The sequence below is a fragment of the Aethina tumida genome, chromosome 6, assembly GCF_024364675.1.
Source record: "Aethina tumida isolate Nest 87 chromosome 6, icAetTumi1.1, whole genome shotgun sequence".
Taxonomy (NCBI): Eukaryota; Metazoa; Arthropoda; class Insecta; order Coleoptera; family Nitidulidae; genus Aethina; species Aethina tumida.
The window spans coordinates 8,533,296-8,557,628 of NC_065440.1; the positions used below are offsets into that span (position 1 = coordinate 8,533,296).

The 24,333-nt window shown below is 32.1% G+C and overlaps 1 long non-coding RNA gene across 5 annotated transcripts; it reads right to left on the reverse strand.

Annotated features, from left to right (window-relative positions):
- Positions 1–1,359: 1,359 nt before the first annotated feature.
- On the reverse strand, positions 1,360–24,333 carry LOC126265866 (uncharacterized). Of its 5 annotated transcripts, XR_007548337.1 has the most exons (6): positions 24,199–24,333; positions 23,944–23,998; positions 22,490–22,762; positions 22,227–22,433; positions 19,086–21,450; positions 1,360–2,359 (listed from the first exon to the last, which is right to left on the reverse strand). It is a non-coding gene; the product is annotated as an uncharacterized LOC126265866 (long non-coding RNA). The 5 variants fall into 5 exon arrangements; XR_007548339.1 differs by lacking the exons at positions 19,086–21,450; positions 22,227–22,433; positions 22,490–22,762; positions 23,944–23,998 and adding exons at positions 5,502–5,708; positions 5,765–5,959; positions 7,210–7,264 and having other exon boundaries at positions 1,360–4,725; positions 24,199–24,305; XR_007548335.1 differs by lacking the exons at positions 19,086–21,450; positions 22,227–22,433; positions 22,490–22,762 and adding exons at positions 5,502–5,708; positions 5,765–5,959 and having other exon boundaries at positions 1,360–4,725; positions 24,199–24,305.

Genomic DNA, 24,333 nt, shown 5'->3' on the forward strand with positions numbered 1-24,333 from the left:
TCAATTGTTCTAACTGGTAAATTGAATGCTATTTCGGACTCAGCTCTCGCAGTTGGGCATCGATATGAATTGATTATTGAACAATTGCTGAGAATTTTCTTCTGGCAAAAAAATGCTTTATGGATATCTGCTGGCAGGTCTTCAATCAATGGTTGTAGGACATTCATAATGTGAGTGGCAAAATGAGGATTTGATCCTCGTTGTGTATGGGGAAAATTTTGATCAAAAGGTAGAATTTAGCATTTAGGATAGGAATTTTCAAAATCAATATAACTTTAAAGTTTATGTGAATTAAAATGGTCTGACTATGTTCAAGAAGATTAGTTCAAATACTTTGACTGGGTGGATGAAATTTGTGCAATTCAGTTTCTAATCTATCAATTTCTTTCGGCTGAGAATAGTTCTAAATTGGTCCTTCAGATAATATTCAAAATCAGTCTAACAAAATAATAATCTCCAATAGAGATCCACATATCTATGAAACAAAAATCTATTTCTACCTTTACTGAAAACTCATTACCTTCCCTCCAAAAATATCCTAAACCTCAAAAAACATATTTGAACACCGTCCACAATAGTCAGATAGTTGGACCATCATGAGTAGAAGTTCTTCTAATGCTTAGTAACATTCCTAATAAATCCACTCTATCTCTTAATTCCAATTTATCTCCTAAATCTAATGCGAACGATGTTCAGCAGGAAACATATTCTAGAAATAATGTCAACATATCCTTCTATTTCTGAATCTTCGTTATCACAAAATTTAAAATTTAATGATACTGACCATTCTGATAACGATAAATTCCTCCTAAACTTCTTAAAATTAAATGACTACTTGCCAAAATTAGATAAATTCATAATAGAAATTAATAATTTTGTAATTAAGAATTTTTCATCCCCAAAATCTCCACTACTTGAATTAATAAATAATTGGTTAATAAAAATTTCTTCTACTACCAAAAAAATTATCAATTCTGAAATTTTATAATAAAAAACAGGATATTCGTGCATCTTTATTCAAAAAAACAAAAGATCTTTATAAGAAAAACAAGTCAACTTTAATAGATATTATTATCAACGGGAGGAAACTCGATAACTCATTTAAATCTGTAACTATTAAGAGCATCGAACATTTATACAAACCCATATTAGGAAACAAATCACTAAAAGATAAAGAATCTTTCAAAATTATACCATTAAAAGAAACATTTTTACCGAATACAATAGAAGAAATTGAATATGATAAAAAGCACTGGCACAAATCAGCTTCAGGTATAGATGGACTAACAACCCATAGAGTCCGCTCAATCCCCTCTTCCACTTGGAACGAATTCTTTAATTATATTCCTTACTATAACATCCACCCTCTACTTTGACTCTCGTTAAGAACAATCCTTGTATTAAACAATGAAAAACTCAAACTTCCATAGAATTAGCGTCATATTAACATCGGTTCTGCGCCCAGAGACATAAATTCACGGATTAAATCATCAGTAAAATTATCAACACATCAAAGAGGTTTTATACAATCGGACGGTGCCTTAATAAATTTATTAATTTTAGAATAATATGTTGAAAAAGGGCCACGAGTCTGAATTGTTTGAAAATGTATAAAATTGATAATATACGAATCTCCATGATTAGTTCAACTAAAAATTTTAAGTATCTCGGTCATAGGTTTGGCATTGGTGGGGTACTAAAACCCACTCCTCATAACCTCTCTACATGGCTGAAAAATACAAGCCATGCACCTCTCAAACCTGACCAAAAGCTTCTGATCATCAAAAATCATTTTATTCCTATGATTCAATATACCCTTCAAAATATCAGTATCGTTGGTAAAACTCTATCTGGTTTTGATCATTCCCAGTTGCTTGGTCTGGGCGAGACTATGTACAAGCAATTCACCCACATGGTAATTGTTTACCAGCTAACCATATAAATCCTCGTCAATGAAGGGCAGGGTGTAATAGGGTTGAATCCCCGTCACACATCTTACAAAGATGTCCAATAGTGCATCATGAAAGAATTCGCCGCCACAACGAAATGTGCAAATTGATATGATTACTGTTGTGGGAAAAAAGATGGTACCCTCTATAAGCAGGATATGGTAGTCCAGCTGGATTACATTCGTTCTTTAATTATTGACGTACAAGTTTCGTGGGAAGTTCAAGATGGCTTAGGGATGTGTGGAATAGAAAAAGATTAGTGTATGAAAACAAAAAAATTATAGAGGCGGCAAAACATATATGTTACAAAATATTCATTACAAATAATGTCTCTCTTCCTAGTCCCTTGTATATCAGAGTTCCCAACTTCTTCATTCTCCACTTGAAACAATACCGGTGTCGGGATGGACCTGTTTTAACACTTTTTAAATGTAGATTACCCTGCGCTTCTTTTTCTTGTCGCTTTTGGAGATGTTCTTTTGAGCCTCTTCAGCCTATTTGGCAGCTTTACCGCTAGTTTTAGGTAGCATGACGACGTACACCGAACGGTGAAGTGACATCCGAGACAGAACAGAGAGCATCGGATGCTTTTCATGGTCCGGAAAAACTCCGAGACCGAAAATGTTCAAAATCCACAGAAAAAAGCCAAACAGGCTCAAAAAATAAATCTCACGGAAGAAACACAAGACAGTAAGGAAGAGATGGACACAGAAAACCATATGGGACGCCTAGTGAAATAAAAATCGATAAAGAATTAGTGGGAAAGTTATTAAAAAAAATCTGCGAGCTAGAAGAAAAAAATCAAGGAACTATAAAATGACAAGACACACCTAAGAAAACAGCTAAGCGAAAAACACCACCCCATCAAACGCAGTAAGTAAACGTAAAATCACAAAAGAAATAGTAAATCACAAAGAAATCCACAAAAAATAACTAAATCATAAAAACATAAATAATACTTTGAACCTGGCAAAAGTACATAAAACCAAGGAAATACCCGGTGTGTCACAGGTGCCAACCCACCAAGATGCGTAAAATGAACAAAGAAACACCTCACGAAAGATTGCAACGGTTCCAAACGAAAGAGCAGGTCAGTAGATTTTTTCCGTCTACTTCCATCCATCCGTTCGAGTGTCATATTAAACATGTTACGCATAAAAAAAGGGGATCAGGTTTCTTTTTCTGGAACGGACTGTCGTAGTATCGTCATGGCTTTGGATAATCGTTCACTTTCATCTTCACTTACTTTAGATATTGAAAAACCAGTGTTTTCTGATTCTAGTATAAACGAGTTGCCTTTGCAATTTATTAAATCTTTCGAAAATTTCTGTAAAGTAAATAATGTGGAAGTGGAACAGATATTGATTCTAGTTAAAGAGTGTTTAAAGGGTTCAGTTGCAGAGGACGCAATTACCAGATATAGCTGCAATAAGATACAGTTTAACAGAGAAGAACAGGGTATTATCAGGGCAAACGTGAGAAAGTTGTTTAACACTTTGAACGCTTGTATGATCAAATGGGCAGTGACAATGACAGAAAAAGAATACAATAAAGAGGACATCTTATAAAAATTACTGTGTCAAAACAAAGATAAAAACCAGACACTCACAGAGGAAAATATTAATAACAAAAATTCTAGCGGTAAGAGAAACCAGAAACTGCTACAAGGAGAATGTAATAATTGAAACGTAGCCTACTGCATTCACATATCTAATCAGGAAAGAAAGGGCGACTCTCGACTCGAATAAACGTATAATTCGAGGAACACATACAAGTCTTAATCTGGTTCAAATGCTGCAGGTTTGGACACGTAGCGAAGTACTGCATGGAGGACCCGGCCTGCATGAAATGCGGGGGTGACCATCAGGATAACGAATACAAGGAGAATCTGGGTTTCAACGCACCTAGAATTTTGCTGCAAAGGTGAGGGTATGTTCAACTACAATAAGAACTATTCATAAGCAAGGCATACATCACCGTCACTCCGTTGTAGAAATTATACTCTCTAAAGGAAATAAAGACTGGTTTTTACCCTTGAATGTCGAAATTTTAATTTTTCCACAACCGATTTTTCTGACCAAAAATTCTTCCATTCGTCACAGCAAACCCTATTGGTTAGAACAGAATCGTTATTGGGGAGATTTCAGTACTTCGGTACCATCTTTTTTTCACCCCACTCAATTTTATAAAACCTTTCAAAGTTTCAGTGGTTTCAGCAGATTTTATTCGAAACTTTTATAGCGGAATATTTATCAAATCCAGAAAAAACATAGAAAAACGCATAACTTTTATAAAAACATATAGATTTGTTTTCCGCTCTAATCACAACAATAAAGATGAATTTTAAGTAGTAATTACTTCCTTAATAAGCATAGTTAAGCAAAGTGCAAATATTTTCCATTTAGGGAGTGTTGAAGTATTGACAATAATTTTTAATCATGTTAAGCCAATTTCAAATACTTAAGTTATGACAGCACAAAAAATTGTCAAATTAACAACCCCAATGTTTGAAGGAGCAGCAGGTTATAAACCTTATTATTGACAATGACAATAGAATTTATCTAAAGTATAATATAATTAATACAATAGAATTGCCTATTTTAAATAATTGTGCCTAATATGTGTATAGGTGTGGAACCATTTTGTACATTATATAATTCTATGTTGTCCAATATCTGATGTTCTATTATTTGTGGTGTTGGCATTGTTGTCCTCTTGTGGTTGAAGAAAATCGGTCTTAATGAGCCCTTATATTTTGCAGCAGATGATATATTACCTAAAACAATGAAATAATGATATTAAAAATAAATTTGTGCTAAAAGTTTGTTACTTAAATCATATTTCTTACGCGTACACTTTCTTTAACCTGTTTTTATTTTAAATATGATGGTGTGCCTGATTTTAAATTGATTAGTGATAATGTTGTTGCAACTAAAACTTCTGATTGATATTTCCTTTAATTATCTAAAAACTTTTCATGAATCACATGGATCAACATGTATACATTTACAGTGTATTTGTTTATATCAAATTAAAATTAAACATTATGCTGATTAAACATTGTCATTAGTGAACTAAATTTTAGGTCTACCCAGACAGAGGAAGTTTATTTGATATATATATAATTGATATAAGACAAATTTGAAATATTATTCTGATTTTACAATTTGAAATCAAAAATAACAGACAGAATCATTTAAAAATATCAGTTAAAATTTGAAATATATAAAGAAAATTTTAAGTTTAATAAATTTATCAATGTAGTATGTGAATAAGAGTGAAAATGAAACAAAATTAATTAAATATATAAACAAAAATCTTCAAATAATATTCAATTAGACAAATTTTACTGTGTAATTTTACAATTTTAACTAAAATCACTCAAATAACAAAAATTTGAATAATTTTAAAAATGTATTTAAATTCTATAAAAAACATGCATTAAAGTTTGAAATTCAGTAAGTAAAACTGAAACAAAACCAATTAAAAGACATCTATTAAAAAGAAGCTATTCTGTAAAGAAATATAATATTGCTAATATACTCTACATACATATTCCAGAATCTTGTTGATAACTGCCAGAGATGAACTATGAACTTTTCCACACTTATCTTGAGCTAATGTTGTCACATTTTTGACCAAAGCAAATAGTTGATTTTGTTTAATCTCATGTTGAAAATGCTTGAGCATCATAATTATTTCTTCACATGCCCTGTGTCACACGTTTTCATTGTAATGTTTTCATCAAACAACCAAATCCTTAAAAACATTTAATTAATATTATTGTTAACGATGGTAATTAATTATTTGTATACTTATTTTTATATTCCAACTCCTTTTATTTAAACAATTGTCTCTGTTCTCCGACTTAACAGTAGTCACCTTGACTTTAAAACTTGTGTCACATTTTGTCCCTTAGGTTGAAATTTCGTTTCAGTCTTCAGTTTCATCTTTTACTTTTCCTTCCTTAATTTCTTCTTGTGTATATATATGGGTAACACTTTCTGTTTCTGTCAACAATAATTATAACCTATATAACCAAACTCATGCACGTTTCGGACAACGAACAAGATTGTAGCGCGGTTGCCTAACAATTAATAAATGTTAGGTTGGGAACAATATTTTCCCCAGGGGTGGCCAAGTAAATAGAGACGATGGGACGTCCCTTATTTAGGAACATATTTAGCAAGAGCGTTTAAAGGAACTTCGGCATGGTCGAAAAAGCATGACCATTATGCCTCGGAATGCAGACTGGAATGGAATGTTAGGGATTTGATGTTAGATTTTATAAATGGTAATAGAAATTTCCTAAAATTTTCGAGATGAGCTGGCAATATCACAGAACACCCAAAAAGTAACAACAATAACAAACAACATAAAAATAAATAATTCGAATTAGAATTCAAATTAAACAACAAAAACATTAAAATTAAGATCTCTGCAAGTGGAAGGAATATGAGAATGAAAAAGTAATGGTGGCAAAGGAGGTGTTTCAGGTTTATGGTGACGAATTTTTCTTGTTATAATGAAATCAGATGGAGAGAAATGGTCTTCACAGACACATGTTTTGATAGAAGGATTAATATTACAAATTGACAAATTGAATGCCATACTAAATTTAATTTAGAATCGGAATGTGGCTTAAAAAACGATTTATTTTTAAAATTAGGATTATAAACATCACTATAATATGTATTGAAACATAATATAATATATATTGAAACACATTTTGACACAGTAACCAGACAGAGATTGAGGCTGAATTATATAAAATTATAAAATAAAATCACAAAAAAATATCTAAGAAAAAAATTCTACATTTTCATAAAACTACCTAATTCCCTTTGATCGAACCTTCCCAATCTAGTTGAAATCTAGAATACCCACTTTTAATAATATATATGTCGGAGGGTTCATGTGAAACGCAAGTAGTACTATTGGTTGCATACTTATAGTACTTGGGTGAAATCAGCGGAAGTGCTAAGCAGGGGATGGTACTCGAACCGAGGGTGACGGTAGAGGAGACCTGCGAGGGCGGACAGTTAAGCTCCGTCAGGGAAGCTGTGTAGAAGTCTTGGCTTGGCTTGGCATAACCGTCGGGATCACCGCGTTTCATACGACTCCTAATTGTTTAACTATTAGTTGTAATCCTGTGCCTGTTAGTTCAATTACATTGTAAGGACTATTTGCGTGTTATTTAATATTCGAAATGGCCGATAATCCTGACCGCGCTGCGACATATATAATAAGATTAACATACCTAAAAAGTGTCCAGTCTATTCTAGTTAAATCAATGATCCGGCAGAGTATTTAACCTACAAAATAACATTAATTTATTCAACAGGCAAAAAAAGTATATTAATATATAAAGCATCTTATCCAAATTTGAGGTTATTTTATTTCTAATATGATTGTAATGTGAAGTAAAAATCTTAAGTACTAATTACAAAGCATAGTATCCAAGTATTTTATTTTATTATATTTTATTTCTAAAGGAATATAAGAAATACCTTACCTAAAACAAAAAATTTAAACCATTTTATTCATTAGCTCCATTCCATCCTCCCGGCACCTTCGAATAGAAGGACGCGCCATATTTAAATGCTGCGTTACTATTGGTCAAAAAATTAACGAACAAATCTAGTTAAATAGCCATTACCAATTGTCATACCAACATTATAAACAACATATCAATTTTAGAAAACGAAAATTTCGGGAACATTCGGCTGTTTCCATTAGGTCTTATTCACTTGCCCTCCCCATGGGAAATATCTAGTGTTTTTAGTTATAAACGAGCTATACCCGTGACTTCGTCCGGTATAAAAATAAGCCGTTCTGTTTCGATTTTAGCATATACGTCTACTAAGTATTGATTATTTATAGGTATAGATAATATTCCATTTTTCATGATCTTCCTCAAATAAAATAAGTTAGATTTGGTTTCTATTTCTCTTTTTTTGAAAATATTCTATTTTTGATGAGCCTTCTAAAAAAATATATAAATTTTTTATAAAAATTTCAATGAAAAACGTCAAAAATTAGTATTGTTCAAGTTTATAATTAATTTTTGTCTAAGAATTTGAACATAGTTTGCCACTTAGGGACTTTTAAACATAGTCTGCCAAGCAGGAACCTTAAACATAGCCTGCCGTGTAGGTACCTTTAAACACAGCCTGCCAGCCAGGGACATCAATCTTATTAAATAAATCTGTTCATACCTTACAGAATTTCCATATCTGACCTGGTTAGCAATTGTTCATGCGCTGCTACTTCAGTTCCCCGTCTGCCAATCATTTTGAGTGCGTACTCCTCATTAGGTAAACAATATGTTACTTTGAAGGGTCCGTGAAACTTTGCTTTCAACTTCTCTCCATTCGATAGCTGACTATTTTCAACAACAACTTTATCACCAACAACGTGTGATATTGCTGGCACTCTTTTCTTATTAAATAATATAATTGTTTTACTAGACACTTCGCATAAGCGACTATGAACTTGTTGTCTAAGTACTTGAGCGTCCATATCACTGGTCTGAACGTAGTTCTATTGTTTTTATTTCTTTAATAACCCACTCGTCTAGTCCTGACGAATTTAAGTAATTTTTTATTCAAGAATTGAACACACAAAAGAAACATATACAGTTTTCAAACACATTACATTAAAATCTTTTAAGCTGCTGTTAAGGAAACCCAACATTTTGAGAGATCTATTACTTATAATTTCAATATGCTCTTTGAAAGTAATTTGATTATCATAATGTATTCTAAGATAGTCGCAGAAGATTTACCTTTGCAAAATCCATGTTGATTCTCATTTATAATATTTTTGAACAACGGTATAATTTGTTTGGAAATGATTTTTTCGTCGGTGGAAAATCAAAATATCGTCTGTAGAAGGAAATAAAAGAATTTTATGAGAATAGGAACTTTTAGAAACATTGACCTTGTCTGATCCGAATTATTTTTTGAATTTTCGATCATTTTGTGTGACCTTGGAAGTTGTTCTCTCGACAAATAATATTCATTGAAGTAATTTTACCGAGTTCAAAAATATTTATATTACTTTTACAATTCATCAAAACCTTGACGGTGTTCTGACCAAATATTTTTTGAAATACTACTAAGTGTGGTCTCTTTAGCCAGGTGCAACTTGTTATTGACATTCTTCAGTCTTTCAAATTTTATGTTAATTAAATCCAGATCTGATTAATCTGACAAATTTAATTGTGGAACCAAGTACATAGATTAAAACTTTTGTTTCTATTTTTTGACAATACTTCAAATGAACTTCTTAAATTATGGAGAGCGTGGTCATGAAGCAAATTTAAACATTGTGAACTGGTATTGGCAGGGGAATTAACAGAAATGTTGTGGATAGTCAAAGTGTTAAATTGTGCAATAATCTTATTATTTCAATTAATTTGCCTTTATTATGTGGTTTCTTCGGCCACATCTTCCTTAGGCCATCAAAAATAAATGTAAGAACCTTAACGGTCACAATCATTTTGATGGTCATATGAAGGTGGATTGTCATAGCTTTAGGACGCCATTACTTGCCGCACAAGTAGTACGTTACTCAGTAAAACCTCTCCCTTAGCACTCTTTAATATCACATGTTATTAATGTTAAATACGACCATCGGGAAAAAATAATATAACTTAATTTTTATTATTTTTTTCATTTATTTTTAATATAATTATTTAATTTTCTAAAGGAGGACGAAATATTTCGATCTTGTATTTAACGAGGTTACCCTGTCTGAAGCTCTTAACCAACATCCCAGGGACACTCCGTAGATTGCTCATGTCATCTTCGGTGGTCGACTGCCGCCAAAACCAGGAGGCGTGAAATAGCAATGTTGGAAAACAAAATTCTAAGGGGTATTCTTGGGGCTCCCTGGTTTGACAGAAATGACCAAATCATAGGCGAGCTGGGGATGATGTCCATCGAAGAAAAAATTAAGAAAAGAACACAAGATGCGGCCAACAGGATTCTCCACCACACGAATCAGGCACTGATGGGCATCATCGATTACGATCCCTCCACCAGGCCAGCTACATCCAGAGGGATAAGAGGCTACCTTGACCCGGGCTGAGGTGAGAGAACTGAGACTCACTGTGTTGCTTACTGTGTACCGTGGACAAAAACATTACACTGTCTGCTCCTTTCAATTTAATTTTATTTTGTTTTTATCTCTAATTTTAGTTTAGATTAAGTTTTAATTCTGATTTTAGTCTAATCTTATTGTTTTATTTATTGTTTTACATTAAATTTAAGTTTTTAACCATTTGATTGCAAGTGATGACAAACTTGGTTTCTCGCCTTGTATTATTTGTATATTTATTTTGGCCCTGATTTTTAGTCTGTATAAGTACTCAAATTTTAAATTGTATACTATGTTATGTACATCAGCCAAACCTTGGGAAATTTTATTTTATTTTATTTTATTGTATTTGTTGAGTTGTAAGTTTTATTTATACACCTGTGTCTGTGCCTGTCAATTAACGTAATGTCGAGTTGTATATTGATTTCGACGATAATTGTCTTTGATTTGATGAATTAAACTGTATTTTGCTTTTGTATGAATTTGATGACTGCAGTATGAGGTCATGAATTGGTGTAATGTTATGTTTAGACACCCAAACCTTAGAACTGTTTTTGTTTTTAATTTAGGAGTAAGTTTTATTTATACACCGATGTTTTTGCTTGTCCAATAACGTTATGCTTAGTTGTGTATTTGTATCCGAATGATTTTTGTTTTGACATGTTTTAATTTGCATATGAACTTAATAATAAAGCGTAAAGCACTATGCGGACCGTAGTCTGTCGCCGACTAAACATAGACGGTGACAACTGCGCCCCCGCTATAGCACAACCGACCGCTGGCGGTCCGATTACACACACACTTGTATGATTGATGTATATACATCAAACCCAAACCCAACCCACACCTTGTAAAATCACCTAGAAGAGTTGGGGCAAAAAGGTCCTAGTACCTAACCCCAAGCTCGGACCAATTAAGTCCAGCAATTTTAAAGGTCACAAGTGTCTTAATTTTGATAAAATTTTATTACAATAGATTTTAATTTTTAGCTCGTTTACACTATTTTTTTTTCAACTGCTACTGGTTTGAAACATTTTTGGGATATGGAAAATACACTACTAACGATTCCATAACCTGTCGCTATAACCGAATATCCTAATTGTATGTGTGTGTTATTGTCTATGTGCTAAAATATATTTACATTAATGTAAACATTATTAAGACTAAAATGACAAAGAATCTAAAAAATGATTATAATCACAATGTTACTGTATTTCTGCAAACAACGAAATTAATACAAATATATTCGATTAAATTTTGACCATTTACAATTTTCAAACAGGTTAAAAATCTTCCATGAACATCTCAAATATGCAACATTAGGAGAATATAAATCGAAACAAAATACTATACTTATTTTTCCATAAGAGCAATTTAAAAAGAATTATTGATTAAATACTTACTATATTTCATTAATTTCATTCAATTAAATATTCCGTGGGATGTCCAAAAACGTATCCGATAAAAACACCTAAACAAAAAATCTCTGTCTGTCTGTCTGTTTGTTCCGGTTAATCTCTGAAATGGCTGAACCGATTTTGACGGGACTTTTGGCAGGCAGCTGTAATAAGGAGTAATTTAGGCTACTTTTATTTTAGAAAAATAAAGTAATGTTGCAATGTCCAAGTACTGTCCAGTGCCACGGGCAGCTCACGCGCATGCCACCACTGGGCCGTCATGTCAGGCGCCTCCCACTTATCGCACCAGCGATTGATTGATATTGATCTTCTATAATTTCACCGATCCGTTCTTCTCATCTTATCTTATCTGATTACAAAATATTTTGTTACATTTTTATTCTTTCTTTTTTACCTTTAAGTAATAATTATCAATAATTATAAATTAAATACATTTGTGTTCAATATTCAGATTTACATTGGAATGGATAAATTATTTATAGGTTATTTTATTTAGTTAGTAACGTAGTTAGTTGTTTTTTTCTAACATTTAGTTATGCCTAAAAAAAGTCAAATCTCTAAAAACATGAGAAAGGCCAAAAGCCAAAAATTGTGACGTGAAAATGAGTCTGAACAAGATAGGGAAAGTCGTCTTACAAATTGTAGATTACGGATGTCCATGACTAGGCCGAATGAGAGTAGTTCTGAGAGGAATAAACGATTACAATTAGATAGAATGCGTCATTCATTGTTAAGGGCTCAAGAATCTTTGGAATCTCGAGATCACCGTCTAGAAAACGATCGTATTCAACACGCTGTCTCTCTATCTGATTCTAGAGAGCAAAGATTAGGGAATGATCGTCGTCATCACCAAAATCAACGTGAATTGGAAAGTCAAGAACAGCATGACAATCACGTTTCAGAATGCGATCGAAATCATAAGTCACAAAGACAAAGAATCGAACGCTAATCTCAGCTATATGAAAGTGTGATTATCATTCGTCAATCACAAACAAATTTTGATCGAGAAAGGCGTCTGGATAGTGCTAGACAAATGACACGGGATATTGAAACTGAAGCAAATAAGAAGAACTAATAGACGTAATATTGCATGGCGAGAAAAGCATAACAGTGGGTTCAATTATGATGCTCAAATAAATTATTCTGCTGCGTCTGAGATAGGCCCTATGAATGTATGTTGCAACTACTGTAAAGCATTGAGGTGGAAAGATTAGTCAAAAGGCATTTGTTGTTCATCTGGAAAAGTACGCTTGAACTCTATTCAACTGCCACTTGAGCAACAATTATTTAATCAATATTTGGTTGACGTATATGCTAAAATCGAAACAGAACGGCTTATTTTTATAACGGACAAAGTCGCGGATACAGCTAGTTGTAAATAAAATACATTTTAATAAAACAATGTTTATTTTTGTATACCTTTTATATCACAGTAATATATTTTCATTATTAACATATCGTTTTAAAAAAGTTTTTGAAGTAAATTAGCATAGATAATATACCATACATTTTAATTTATTTTCCTATATAATAAATGGTATATATTAAAAATCGGCAGTTTTCTGTAAAATGAACAAATGAACGAATTTTGGGCTTTTTATCGGATAATTTTGACCCAAAAGTAATAATTTTGGGCTCAAAAAACGGATTTTTTATTTAATTTTAGTTTGAGTGTAAGCTTGTTGAAATTATGCGGCTGGATACAGTAAATTAGAAATTTTCACAGCATAAGAATTTCGGGATTCTTATATACCAAATGACACGAGATAAGCTGGACTGAGAAACAGTATCAAAAGCTTTTTTTACATCTACGGAAACAACATTGTATTATTTTCCTTCTTTTAGTTTTTTCAACATAGAATTCTAAAATTAATAAATTTATAAAGGTACCGTCCGATTGTATAAACCCTCTTTGATGTGTTGATAATTTTACTGATGATTTAATCCGTGAATTTATGTCTCTGGGCGCAGTACCGATGGTAATATGACGCCAATTCGATTGAAGTTTGAGTTCTTTATTGTTTAGTACAAGGATGGTCCTTAACGAGAGTCAAAGTAGAGGGTGGATGTTATAGTAAGGAATATAATTAAAGAATTCGTTCCAAGTGGAAGAGGGGATTGAGCAGACTCTATGGGTTATTAGCCCATCTATACCTGAAGTTGATTTGTGCCAGTGTTGTGTTTTTTTTGAATAATGATGAACGAATATCCTGTTTTTTATTATAAAATTTCTGATTTGATAATTTTTTTGGTAGTAGAAAAAATTTTTGTTAACCAATTATTTATTAATTCAAGAAGTAGCGGAAATTTTGAAGATGAAAAATTGTTAATTACAAAATTATTAATTTCTATTATGAAATTATATAATTTTGGTAAGTAGTCATTTAACTTTAAGAAGTTTAGGAGGAATTTGCGGTTATGAGAATTGTCAGTATCTTTAAATTTTAAATATTGTGATATCGGAGATTCAGAAATAGAAGAATCTGTTTGGTTTATGTTGATATTATGTCTAGAATATGTTTCTTGATGAGCCTCGCTCGCATTAGATTTAGGAGATAAATTGGAGTTAAAAGATAGAGTTGATTTATTAGGAGAGTTAATAAGCATTAGAGGAACTTCTAGTCATGATGGTCAAAGCTATCTGGCTGTTGTGGACGGTGTTCAAATATATTTTATGAGTTTTAGGATATTTTTGGAGGGAAGGTAACGTGCTTTCAATGAAGGTAGAAATAGATTTTTGTTGCATAGATATGTGGATCTTTATTGGAGAGATTATTATTTTGTTAGGTTGATATTGAATATTATCTGAAGGTCCAATTTAGAACTATTCTCAGCCGAAAGAAATTGATAGATTAGAAATTGAATTGCACAAATTTCATCCACCCTGTCGAAGTATTTGAACTAATCTTCTTGAACATAGTCAGACCATTTTAATTTACACAAATTTTAAAGTTATATTGATTTTGAGAATTCCTATCCTAAACGCTAAATTCTAACCTTTGATCAAAATTCTCCCCATACACAATGAGGATCTAATCCTCATTTTGCCATTCACATTATGGATGTCCCACAGCCATTGATTGATATCAATCCATATCGATGCCCATCTGCCAGAGCTGAGTCCGAAATTGCATTCAATTTGCCAGTTAAAACAATTGAATACTCCCCAACAAAGACATTCCGATGTAATGAATCTATAACTGCTAATTGTTTTACAATCCGATGCAGCGATGCAGAAGCAAAGGGAATGGATATAATACTTCCTGAATCGCTAAAGAGTCACAAAGGAATCCCTGGCACTCTTTCTTAAGGAGGGAGGTCTTACGGATGTCGGAATATCATCCACTACATCGAACTGAGATTATACAGATGAGAAATACATGCTTCATCTAACTCATCTTATAAGTATTTTTATAATTATTGGTTGTTTTTGTTAAAATTAACAACTCTTGAATGTGTTGAACATATGTAATAAATTTGTTAATTTTATTTCTATCTATTATTATTAACCATTTAGATGTGTAAATAATTAAATCGAAATTTTTGGCATATTTGGAAGAATCAATTACAATTTTCGGCCAATTCCCATTCTTATAATAATTAAAATAAATGTGTAGTTGCTGTACTGAAATGTAATGAGATGCAGAAGATTATCAGTTTCTGATTGAGGTTGCGGAGGTAATGGTGCGGTGGAGACCTCCTGTCGCCATCAATTCTCTCCTCCTTTGTCAATTCACACTTTCTCATTTAACTCTATCTGACAACCTCTTCAATCGAATTGTTGTTCTCTATAAATATTTTATATAATATCAGTTACCAGCGATTTATTCGATACCGGCACAAACTAATCACTGTGACATTTCTTATCATAATACGTAAAATTCGCTAAGCCTACAGATTTGTTACTCTGTTCCCGTTTGTAGAGAGATGGCGGCATATAATTAACAACAAATAATCAATTCTACAATAAATAATAGTTTATCAATATTCAACGACGAATAATCAATTTCACAATAAATAATGGTTTATTAATAACATAAGTCATTAAACAATAATGGACATGGTAAAGACAAGATAAAGTGTAGAAAATCAAAATGAAATTATTAATAATTACCTCACAGCAAATCACAGTGGTATCAACGAAATGTAGGAACATTTACATCGAAGATATTACTGGCCCAATATGAAAAATTTAATTACTTTGATAATTAACAAATATAACCAGTTTTCTACCAAGATCCAGTGTGTAAAATAAAACTCTTAAAGAATTTTTTAATTTACTCAAAGTTGAATTCCATTATGTTACATCTAAATCAAATTCCTCGTCCAATTCTCCAGTCCAACGTCTACATTTCACAATCATTGAAAGACTACGTGTTTTAGAATCTCCTGAAACCAAAGTTGTAATTTACGGTCCCTATGAACACGATACACCTTTCTACAACTAACAATTTACTGACAACATAATCAAAAAAGGAAAAATGAAATTATTTCCTTTTTAAAACACCAAAAAATCAAAGCCGACAAAAATCTTCCCAAAATTAACGAAACCAGAACAGATCATCCGATAATCAATACCGATTCTGCAGTTTATCTTCATACGACCCGAAGATCAAAACATGAATAGAAAAGAGACTGTCAAAAATCAAACTTCGTCTTCGTAAGTCAATTTTAATTTATTTTTACAAACTCCTCCTCTCTTACTTTTGTATCCCCAATAATGGGTTTAATAATAATAAAACCTTTATCCCCAATTTACTATATAAAACTCAAATGGCCATCATTCATAAATTGACTTTCTACTATTAAATTTATTGCTGATAATCCAGACAACGCTGACCTCGAATTGATTAATAAAATCATTCAAACAATTTCTGATAAAACAGATGAACAATCCATCAAAATTAACAAATTTATTACAAATGTTCAACGTATTCAAGGAAGATTCCATTAAAGAGTTGTTAATTTTAACAAAAGCAACCAGCAATAATAAAAATACTTACAAGATGAGTCAGATGAAGCTCAAATTGGTATTGCTAATATCGAACATGTATTTCTGATCTGTATAATCACAGTTCGATGTATTGGATGATATTCCGACATCTTTAGGAAAGAGTGCCAGGGATTCCTCTGTGACTCTTTAGCGATTCAGAAAGTATTATATCCATTCCCTTTTCTTCTGCATCGCTGCATCGGATTATAAAACAATTAGCAGTTATAGATTCATTACATCGGAATGTCTTTGTTGTGGAGTATTCAATTGTTCTAACTGGTAAATTGAATGCTATTTCGGACTCAGCTCTCGCAGTTGGGCATCGATATGAATTGATTATTGAACAATTGCTGAGAATTTTCTTCTGGCAAAAAAATGCTTTATGGATATCTGCTGGCAGGTCTTCAATCAATGGTTGTAGGACATTCATAATGTGAGTGGCAAAATGAGGATTTGATCCTCGTTGTGTATGGGGAAAATTTTGATCAAAAGGTAGAATTTAGCATTTAGGATAGGAATTTTCAAAATCAATATAACTTTAAAGTTTATGTGAATTAAAATGGTCTGACTATGTTCAAGAAGATTAGTTCAAATACTTTGACTGGGTGGATGAAATTTGTGCAATTCAGTTTCTAATCTATCAATTTCTTTCGGCTGAGAATAGTTCTAAATTGGTCCTTCAGATAATATTCAAAATCAGTCTAACAAAATAATAATCTCCAATAGAGATCCACATATCTATGAAACAAAAATCTATTTCTACCTTTACTGAAAACTCATTACCTTCCCTCCAAAAATATCCTAAACCTCAAAAAACATATTTGAACACCGTCCACAATAGTCAGATAGTTGGACCATCATGAGTAGAAGTTCTTCTAATGCTTAGTAACATTCCTAATAAATCCACTCTATCTCTTAATTCCAATTTATCTCCTAAATCTAATGCGAACGATGTTCAGCAGGAAACATATTCTAGAAATAATGTCAACATATCCTTCTATTTCTGAATCTTCGTTATCACAAAATTTAAAATTTAATGATACTGACCATTCTGATAACGATAAATTCCTCCTAAACTTCTTAAAATTAAATGACTACTTGCCAAAATTAGATAAATTCATAATAGAAATTAATAATTTTGTAATTAAGAATTTTTCATCCCCAAAATCTCCACTACTTGAATTAATAAATAATTGGTTAATAAAAATTTCTTCTACTACCAAAAAAATTATCAATTCTGAAATTTTATAATAAAAAACAGGATATTCGTGCATCTTTATTCAAAAAAACAAAAGATCTTTATAAGAAAAACAAGTCAACTTTAATAGATATTATTATCAACGGGAGGAAACTCGATAACTCATTTAAATCTGTAACTATTAAGAGCATCGAACATTTATACAAACCCATATTAGGAAACAAATCACTAAAAGATAAAGAATCTTTCAAAATTATACCATTAAAAGAAACATTTTTACCGAATACAATAGAAGAAATTGAATATGATAAAAAGCACTGGCACAAATCAGCTTCAGGTATAGATGGACTAACAACCCATAGAGTCCGCTCAATCCCCTCTTCCACTTGGAACGAATTCTTTAATTATATTCCTTACTATAACATCCACCCTCTACTTTGACTCTCGTTAAGAACAATCCTTGTATTAAACAATGAAAAACTCAAACTTCCATAGAATTAGCGTCATATTAACATCGGTTCTGCGCCCAGAGACATAAATTCACGGATTAAATTATCAGTAAAATTATCAACACATCAAAGAGGTTTTATACAATCGGACGGTGCCTTAATAAATTTATTAATTTTAGAATAATATGTTGAAAAAGGGCCACGAGTCTGAATTGTTTGAAAATGTATAAAATTGATAATATACGAATCTCCATGATTAGTTCAACTAAAAATTTTAAGTATCTCGGTCATAGGTTTGGCATTGGTGGGGTACTAAAACCCACTCCTCATAACCTCTCTACATGGCTGAAAAACACAAGCCATGCACCTCTCAAATCTGACCAAAAGCTTCTGATCATCAAAAATCATTTTATTCCTATGATTCAATATACCCTTCAAAATATCAGTATCGTTGGTAAAACTCTATCTGGTTTTGATCATTCCCAGTTGCTTGGTCTGGGCGAGACTATGTACAAGCAATTCACCCACATGGTAATTGTTTACCAGCTAACCATATAAATCCTCGTCAATGAAGGGCAGGGTGTAATAGGGTTGAATCCCCGTCACACATCTTACAAAGATGTCCAATAGTGCATCATGAAAGAATTCGCCGCCACAACGAAATGTGCAAATTGATATGATTACTGTTGTGGGAAAAAAGATGGTACCCTCTATAAGCAGGATATGGTAGTCCAGCTGGATTACATTCGTTCTTTAATTATTGACGTACAAGTTTCGTGGGAAGTTCAAGATGGCTTAGGGATGAGTGGAATAGAAAAAGATTAGTGTATGAAAACAAAAAAATTATAGAGGCGGCAAAACATATATGTTACAAAATATTCATTACAAATAATGTCTCTCTTCCTAGTCCCTTGTATATCAGAGTTCCCAACTTCTTCATTCTCCACTTGAATCAATACCGGTGTCGGGATGGACCTGTTTTAACACTTTTTAAATGTAGATTACCCTGCGCTTCTTTTTCTTGTCGCTTTTGGAGATGTTCTTTTGAGCCTCTTCAGCCTTTTTGGCAGCTTTACCGCTAGTTTTAGGTAGCATGACGACGTACACCGAACGGTGAAGTGACATCCGAGACAGAACAGAGAGCATCGGATGCTTTTCATGGTCCGGAAAAACTCCGAGACCGAAAATGTTCAAAATCCACAGAAAAAAGCCAAACAGGCTCAAAAAATAAATCTCACGGAAGAAACACAAGACAGTAAGGAAGAGATGGACACAGAAAACCATATGGGACGCCTAGTGAAATAAAAATCGATAAAGAATTAGTGGGAAAGTTATTAAAAAAAATCTGCGAGCTAGAAGAAAAAAATCAAGGAACTATAAAATGACAAGACACACCTAAGAAAACAGCTAAGCGAAAAACACCACCCCATCAAACGCAGTAAGTAAACGTAAAATCACAAAAGAAATAGTAAATCACAAAGAAATCCACAAAAAATAACTAAATCATAAAAACATAAATAATACTTTGAACCTGGCAAAAGTACATAAAACCAAGGAAATACCCGGTGTGTCACAGGTGCCAACCCACCAAGATGCATAAAATGAACAAAGAAACACCTCACGAAAGATTGCAACGGTTCCAAACGAAAGAGCAGGTCAGTAGATTTTTTCCGTCTACTTCCATCCATCCGTTCGAGTGTCATATTAAACATGTTACGCATAAAAAAAGGGGATCAGGTTTTTTTTTCTGGAACGGACTGTCGTAGTATCGTCATGGCTTTGGATAATCGTTCACTTTCATCTTCACTTACTTTAGATATTGAAAAACCAGTGTTTTCTGATTCTAGTATAAACGAGTTGCCTTTGCAATTTATTAAATCTTTCGAAAATTTCTGTAAAGTAAATAATGTGGAAGTGGAACAGATATTGATTCTAGTTAAAGAGTGTTTAAAGGGTTCAGTTGCAGAGGACGCAATTACCAGATATAGCTGCAATAAGATACAGTTTAACAGAGAAGAACAGGGTATTATCAGGGCAAACGTGAGAAAGTTGTTTAACACTTTGAACGCTTGTATGATCAAATGGGCAGTGACAATGACAGAAAAAGAATACAATAAAGAGGACATCTTATAAAAATTACTGTGTCAAAACAAAGATAAAAACCAGACACTCACAGAGGAAAATATTAATAACAAAAATTCTAGCGGTAAGAGAAACCATAAACTGCTACAAGGAGAATGTAATAATTGAAACGTAGCCTACTGCATTCACATATCTAATCAGGAAAGAAAGGGCGACTCTCGACTCGAATAAACGTATAATTCGAGGAACACATACAAGTCTTAATCTGGTTCAAATGCTGCAGGTTTGGACACGTAGCGAAGTACTGCATGGAGGACCCGGCCTGCATGAAATGCGGGGGTGACCATCAGGATAACGAATACAAGGAGAATCTGGGTTTCAACGCACCTAGAATTTTGCTGCAAAGGTGAGGGTATGTTCAACTACAATAAGAACTATTCATAAGCAAGGCATACATCACCGTCACTCCGTTGTAGAAATTATACTCTCTAAAGGAAATAAAGACTGGTTTTTACCCTTGAATGCCGAAATTTTAATTTTTCCACAACCGATTTTTCTGACCAAAAATTCTTCCATTCGTCACAGCAAACCCTATTGGTTAGAACAGAATCGTTATTGGGGAGATTTCAGTACTTCGGTACCATCTTTTTTTCACCCCACTCAATTTTATAAAACCTTTCAAAGTTTCAGTGGTTTCAGCAGATTTTATTCGAAACTTTTATAGCGGAATATTTATCAAATCCAGAAAAAACATAGAAAACGCATAACTTTTACAAAAACATATAGATTTGTTTTCCGCTCTAATCACAACAATAAAGATGAATTTTAAGTAGTAATTACTTCCTTAATAAGCATAGTTAAGCAAAGTGCAAATATTTTCCATTTAGGGAGTGTTGAAGTATTGACAATAATTTTTAATCATGTTAAGCCAATTTCAAATACTTAAGTTATGACAGCACAAAAAATTGTCAAATTAACAACCCCAATGTTTGAAGGAGCAGCAGGTTATAAACCTTATTATTGACAATGACAATAGAATTTATCTAAAGTATAATATAATTAATACAATGGAATTGCCTATTTTAAATAATTGTGCCTAATATGTGTATAGGTGTGGAACCATTTTGTACATTATATAATTCTATGTTGTCCAATATCTGATGTTCTATTATTTGTGGTGTTGGCATTGTTGTCCTCTTGTGGTTGAAGAAAATCGGTCTTAATGAGCCCTTATATTTTGCAGCAGATGATATATTACCTAAAACAATGAAATAATGATATTAAAAATAAATTTGTGCTAAAAGTTTGTTACTTAAATCATATTTCTTACGCGTACACTTTCTTTAACCTGTTTTTATTTTAAATATGATGGTGTGCCTGATTTTAAATTGATTAGTGATAATGTTGTTGCAACTAAAACTTCTGATTGATATTTCCTTTAATTATCTAAAAACTTTTCATGAATCACATGGATCAACATGTATACATTTACAGTGTATTTGTTTATATCAAATTAAAATTAAACATTATGCTGATTAAACATTGTCATTAGTGAACTAAATTTTAGGTCTACCCAGACAGAGGAAGTTTATTTGATATATATATAATTGATATAAGACAAATTTGAAATATTATTCTGATTTTACAATTTGAAATCAAAAATAACAGACAGAATCATTAAAAAATATCAGTTAAAATTTGAAATATATAAAGAAAATTTTAAGTTTAATAAATTTATCAATGTAGTATGTGAATAAGAGTGAAAATGAAACAAAATTAATTAAATATATAAACAAAAATCTTCAAATAATATTCAATTAGACAAATTTTACTGTGTAATTTTACAATTTTAACTAAAATCACTCAAATAACAAAAATTTGAATAATTTTAAAAATGTGTTTAAATTCTATAAAAAACATGCATTAAAGTTTGAAATTCAGTAAGTAAAACTGAAACAAAACCAATTAAAAGACATCTATTAAAAAGAAGCTATTCTGTAAAGAAATATAATATTGCTAATATACTCTACATACATATTCCAGAATCTTGTCGATAACTGCCAGAGATGAACTATGAACTTTTCCACACTTATCTTGAGCTAATGTTGTCACATTTTTGACCAAAGCAAATAGTTGATTTTGTTTAATCTCATGTTGAAAATGCTTGAGCATCATAATTATTTCTTCACATGCCCTGTGTCACACGTTTTCATTGTAATGTTTTCATCAAACAACCAAATCCTTAAAAACATTTAATTAATATTATTGTTAACGATGGTAATTAATTATTTGTATACTTATTTTTATATTCCAACTCCTTTTATTTAAACAATTGTCTCTGTTCTCCGACTTAACAGTAGTCACCTTGACTTTAAAACTTGTGTCACATTTTGTCCCTTAGGTTGAAATTTCGTTTCAGTCTTCAGTTTCATCTTTTACTTTTCCTTCCTTAATTTCTTCTTGTGTATATATATGGGTAACACTTTCTGTTTCTGTCAACATTAATTATAACCTATATAACCAAACTCACGCACGTTTCGGACAACGAACAAGATTGTAGCGCTGGTTGCCTAACAATTAATAAATGTTAGGTTGGAAACAATATTTTCCCCAGGGGTGGCCAAGTAAATAGAGACGATGGGACGTCCCTTATTTAGGAACATATTTAGCAAGAGCGTTTAAAGGAACTTCGGCATGGTCGAAAAAGCATGACCATTATGCCTCGGAATGCAGACTGAAATGGAATGTTAGGGATTTGATGTTAGATTTTATAAATGGTAATAGAAATTTCCTAAAATTTTCGAGATGAGCTGGCAATATCACAGAACACCCAAAAAGTAACAACAATAACAAACAACATAAAAATAAATAATTCGAATTAGAATTCAAATTAAACAATAAACTTTCAAAAACATTAAAATTAAGATCTCTGCAAGTGGAAGGAATATGAGAATGAAAAAGTAATGGTGGCAAAGGAGGTGTTTCAGGTTTATGGTGACGAATTTTTCTTGTTATAATGAAATCAGATGGAGAGAAATGGTCTTCACAGACACATGTTTTGATAGAAGGATTAATATTACAAATTGACAAATTGAATGCCATACTAAATTTAATTTAGAATCGGAATGTGGCTTAAAAAACGATTTATTTTTAAAATTAGGATTATAAACATCACTATAATATGTATTGAAACATAATATAATATATATTGAAACACATTTTGACACAGTAACCAGACAGAGATTGAGGCTGAATTATATAAAATTATAAAATAAAATCACAAAAAAATATCTAAGAAAAAAATTCTACATTTTCATAAAACTACCTAATTCCCTTTGATCGAACCTTCCCAATCTAGTTGAAATCTAGAATACCCACTTTTAATAATATATATGTCGGAGGGTTCATGTGAAACGCAAGTAGTACTATTGGTTGCATACTTATAGTACTTGGGTGAAATCAGCGGAAGTGCTAAGCAGGGGATGGTACTCGAACCGAGGGTGACGGTAGAGGAGACCTGCGAGGGCGGACAGTTAAGCTCCGTCAGGGAAGCTGTGTAGAAGTCTTGGCTTGGCTTGGCATAACCGTCGGGATCACCGCGTTTCATACGACTCCTAATTGTTTAACTATTAGTTGTAATCCTGTGCCTGTTAGTTCAATTACATTGTAAGGACTATTTGCGTGTTATTTAATATTCGAAATGGCCGATAACCCTGACCGCGCTGCGACATATATAATAAGATTAACATACCTAAAAAGTGTCCAGTCTATTCTAGTTAAATCAATGATCCGGCAGAGTATTTAACCTACAAAATAACATTAATTTATTCAACAGGCAAAAAAAGTATATTAATATATAAAGCATCTTATCCAAATTTGAGGTTATTTTATTTCTAATATGATTGTAATGTGAAGTAAAAATCTTAAGTACTAATTACAAAGCATAGTATCCAAGTATTTTATTTTATTATATTTTATTTCTAAAGGAATATAAGAAATACCTTACCTAAAACAAAAAATTTAAACCATTTTATTCATTAGCTCCATTCCATCCTCCCGGCACCTTCGAATAGAAGGACGCGCCATATTTAAATGCTGCGTTACTATTGGTCAAAAAATTAACGAACAAATCTAGTTAAAT